At 39.6% G+C, this 4,959-nt stretch overlaps 1 pseudogene; it reads left to right on the forward strand.

The window, feature by feature from the left end:
- The first annotated feature begins 2,229 nt into the window (after positions 1-2,229).
- Positions 2,230-2,471, forward strand: LOC123938529 (annotated as a pseudogene).
- The last annotated feature ends 2,488 nt before the right edge of the window (positions 2,472-4,959 follow it).

Raw genomic sequence — 4,959 nt, forward strand, 5'->3', positions numbered from 1 at the left:
GCTTTGTGGTCCTTAATATTACCATTAATATATTTAATATGAAAACATTCACCTTATCAAATTCAAATTTCAAGTTCTCCTCACCATACTTGGCAGTTTTATCCATTTTTTAGGCAAATTAATGCAAAATATATCTATATAGCTACATATTCAGAGATGTCCCCTGGAAATTAACAATGCCCCACATATATTGCTAGGTATTCCATGAGAAAAGTTCCAAAATCAATTAATGTGGGAAAACACATGATATTCCCTTTTGAAAAATTCACATGTACAATGCCATAATAAAAGCTCAGAGATTCCTTATAGTAAAGGACTTAAATTTGTGTTAATCCAATGTCTTTTGGAAATTATTTGGCCAGAAAATATTTCATTTTCATAGAACATCTATTACTATCTCTCTGGACATTAGTGTTACACGGGACCCAATTGCGGAACATTTCATTAGAACGTGTAGATGGAGCGTCTGTAGGAACGATAGAAAAGCTGAATGGAAATAGTTATTTGGAGTGTGCTTCCCTGATATAAGGAACTCTGAGTCACAATGTAATTATATGGCACTAGCACAGTTGCGTTTCTCAAGGAAGTCATTTTCATGCAGATTACTGGTGGGAAATAAAACAGCACAGTATGCATAGTATGCATAAGGCATGATATAACAATTATTACATGTTTGAGGGGGATTCTATTCCTCTTTGCTCATATTTCTAAGTGGGGATTTCTACTCTATTCCTCAAAATGGATCTATATCTGAGGACCAATTTCAGCCTTTCACATGGCTCTTCACATAAAAATTGATTTCCCTGATCAGGAAGAAGTTGGTGTCTGACATCCATTGGTCTCCGGTCATCTATTTGTTATGATTTCCCTGGGACTTCGGTGCCCATCTCCTTACTCTCTGCTCATGGCTTTCTGCTCTCCCAGGTGGCCTCACTGGGCAGGCTGGGACCCTGGGGGGTAGGGGAAAGTGAAAGAAGCCTGCAGTGTGGGGTGGATAATTTCAATTCAGAGATGACATTATTAGCAACCCTATTTTCTTGCTCCAAATGCAAGCTACATTCTCCAGTCTAGCTTCACCACCAATAAAAGTAACATCTTTCATTTCCTGGTCTCCTACTTCCCACCCCCCACTCCCACCCAGGGAGAAAGAGTGTGATTGGCTCTTCAGAGAGGAATCTAGTGACAAAGAGCATTACTTATAAAAACCACATATCAAGTCTATAACAAAAAAGACAGACCATACCAAGCATTGTTGAGGATGTGGAGAACATGGAACCTCATATGCTGCTGGTGGGAATGTAAAATGGTAGAGTTGCTTTGTTGTTTTGGAAAAAAATTCAGCAATTTCTGGAAATGTTAAACAGGAACTTACTGTTACCCAATAATTCCACCCCTGGAAATTCACCCAAGAAAAATAAAAGCATATATCCACACAAAGATATGTATGTAAAAGTTCTTGGCATTCTTATCCATAATAGACCAAAATTGGAGACACTCCAAATGTCTGTCAAGAGATAAATGTGTTAGGATACGTTCGGGGCATCTGGTGGACCCCACCAGAGAAGCACGTAGCTCTTGATCTTGGGCTTGTGAGCTCAAGTCCCCATTTGGATATGGAGATTACTTAAAAAAAAAAAAGCACATTGAAATAAAAAGAGATAAATGCATTAAAATGTTATATTCATTATGGAATGCTATTTAGCTAACAAGCAACAAACTACTGATATGTGCTAAAACATGAATAAATCTCAAAAGTATTATGCCAAAGAAACTGGATGAGAAAGCCCTCATATTATGTGATTGTATTGATACCAAGTGATCAGAAAAGGCAAATTCATAGAGTTGGAGAGCATATCTGTGGTTCCTAAGGCTGTGGAAGGAGTAGGAATTAACTGAAAATAGGCAAAAGGGATTTCGGGGGGGAGATAAAAATGTTCTAAAATTGGATTGTGGTGATAATTGCACAAACTGTATATTGACCAAAAATCACTGAATTATACTTATAATCAGTGAGTTTTATAGTATGTAAATGAAAACTCAACAAAGCTGCTAAAAATTAGCAAAGCCACATAAAATTTTAAACTGGTGTGCTTAATATAACTATTAAAACTTAGGAATTTTATTGAAAATATGCCTTCTCCACATCTCCTTTTTTCACCGGCACCTGCCGTCTGCGTGACGTTGCTTTGTTCCGTCATCGAAAGGTCCTTGCGGGTGTCTGAGCCTATAATGTTATGGCCCAGTTGGAACCTGGGGGTGGAAGCAAGCGAGGGAGGCAAGGACAACAGCTTCTGGGAAGCAAAATAAGCTACCATCAGCTCCATGTTGGACCAGATCAACTGCTGTCTGAACCATCCAGAGAAGAATGATCACATCCATGCCTGCCGCCAGGAACTTCTTGAATCCAACCTGCAGACACGCCATGAGTTGCAGCAGCAGCTCTGAAGGCCCCTAGCAATCCCAGTCCTTAGGCTCTAGAAGCCCCCCAGTCAGCCCCAACCCTGCTTCCCTGGGCTAGGGGCAGTGGTCTGGGCACTCATCACCTAGTTTAGATATCTTCTCAAGGGCTGTCCTACAGGTCCTCTCGTGGGATTGCCTGCTTTGGCCATCCTTCTTGTATTACCCTTGGCGTGACGGGGCCGGCCGCCATCACCCAGCATCTCTTCTTGGGATCAGGTGTGAGACTGCCTACCTTTCCAGCTTACCCGAGCCCAGGGCATTCTTCACTCCGCATCTACATTAAATGGGTTTCTAACACAAAAAAAGAAAGAGAGGAAGAGGAAAAGAAAAAGAAGAGAGGAGAGGAAGGAAGAAGGGAAGGGAAGGGAAGGGAAGGGAAGGGAAGGGAAGAGAAGAGAAGAGAAGAGAAGAGAAGAGAAGAGAGAAGAGAAGAGAAGAGAAAAGAGAAGAGAAGAGAAAAAAAAGAAGAGGCTTTCACGCAGTATTATAGTTCTTTGGATGATTATTGTCTTGCACCATTTAATATATCATAATAATTGTACAAGAGAACACATGCAGGTGAAAATTCTGCTACCAGTAAAATACAGCCAGCTAGATTTTTTAACTAATTTACAGGCAGCTCCCATTTGCAGGTCCATTTTGTAGCCCCTTCGCATCTGAGTGGAAGGATCCAATGGTACTCCTTACCCCAGAAGCTCTTTCAACTTGGAGTTCCAGGGGAGTAGTAAATTTGGAGAAATCCCATTTTTTTCAAAATTTTCTTAATTTTGATATGAAATGGGTATGTATATCTCAGTAAAATAATAGTTTTATATCTACAACACCTTGAAGAGTGATACCTTACATTTTGCATGACTTACTTTGTTTTTGAAATCAAGAAAATTGTTTATAACACTGGACAGAGGTCTGATTCAATAAATCTATAATTTATTAAACGATACTTCTGAAGCATAAAGGCCATGCCCAGAATACTTATTTTCTCCAGGGTCCTCACTGGTAGATTTAGGCACAATAATAATAACAGAAGTATTTTTAATGTACTATAAGCTGCAATGACATACTATGACCTAAATCCTACAGTTTGTAAGCCAGATGAGTAGACAGATCGTCAACACCAAACCTGGAAAGCAGTTACTTCGGTTCAGTTGTTATTTTCCTCATGCTCCATGGCTGCAAATGCAGACAGAAACTGACTATGAAGTTGTTAAAGTCAGTATGAAAATGATCATCAGAAACGAAGTAAAACACTGATAGCTAATCAGCTACCAATAATTAAACCATTGTGGAGCAAAGTTCCATAAAAAGATTCTAGAATTGCTGAAGGAGAGAACCATGGGCAAGGATCTCCGCCTCTGCACTGAAGCATCTCGTGAGTCTTAAACTCCACCCCAGATGGTCAGACAGGTGAAAAATGATCCAGCAAGAGCTTTCCACTGGCAGCTAGTAAGTGTGTTCCATAAAACATTTTGAGGAATTGAGGCAGAACACTTATAGGCACAATGTGACTTTTTAAAAGACTTCGTGCTCCCTCCCCCCTTTTTTTCTCTCTCTCTCTCTATTCTGGAAAATTAAAAGCTACTCCCTGAGTTGTTCATGAAAATGACTTTTATACACACAGCAAAGTTGTCAGATCCATTCAGGATTGTTTTTTATGGGATGTATTTCTTTTTCTCCATGACATAATAAGGCCTAAGGCTTCCTTGCTTAGAAATCCTTGAAGCTGTTTTATACCTTTAAAATTTTTAATTGTGGAATTACACCTAACATAAAATCTACTGTCCTATTTTTTTTTTTTTTTTAAGATTTTATTTATTCATCCGACAGAGAGAAATCACAAGAGAGGCAGGCAGAGAGAGAGGAAGGGAAGCACGCTCTCCACTGAGCAGAGAGCCCGATGTGGGACTCGATCCCAGGACCCTGAGATCATGACCTGAGCTGAAGGCAGCGGCTTAATCCACTGAGCCACCCAGGCGCCCTCTACTGTCCTATTTTTAAGCATACAGTTCAGTAGTGTTAACCCTGTGCACCCATTGTGCAACTCATCTCCAGAATTTTTTTCATCTTGTAAACCTAAAACTCTATCATCTTGTAAAACTGAACACCAACTCCTTATTTCCTCCTCCCTACAGCCCCTGGCAGCACCATTCCACTTTCTGTCTCTATGAATATAACTACTCTAGGTACTTCATTAAAGAGAACCATACAGTATCTGTCTCTTTGTGACATTTATTTCACTTTGCATGTCTTCAAGGTTCAACCATGTCATAGCACATATCAGTACACCATTCCTTTTAAACCTGAATAATAGTACAATGTATGTATATACTACATTTTGTTTATCCATTTGTGTGTCAGCGGACCTTGGGCTGCTTCCACCTCTTAAATATTGTGGATAATAATCCTATGAACATGGGTGTGTACAACTATCTCTTTGGTATTCTGTTTTCAGTTCTTTGGGATTTACCCAGAAGTAAAATTGCTGGTAATTTTATTTTTAAC

The sequence above is a fragment of the Meles meles genome, chromosome 1, assembly GCF_922984935.1.
Source record: "Meles meles chromosome 1, mMelMel3.1 paternal haplotype, whole genome shotgun sequence".
Classification (NCBI taxonomy): Eukaryota; Metazoa; Chordata; class Mammalia; order Carnivora; family Mustelidae; genus Meles; species Meles meles.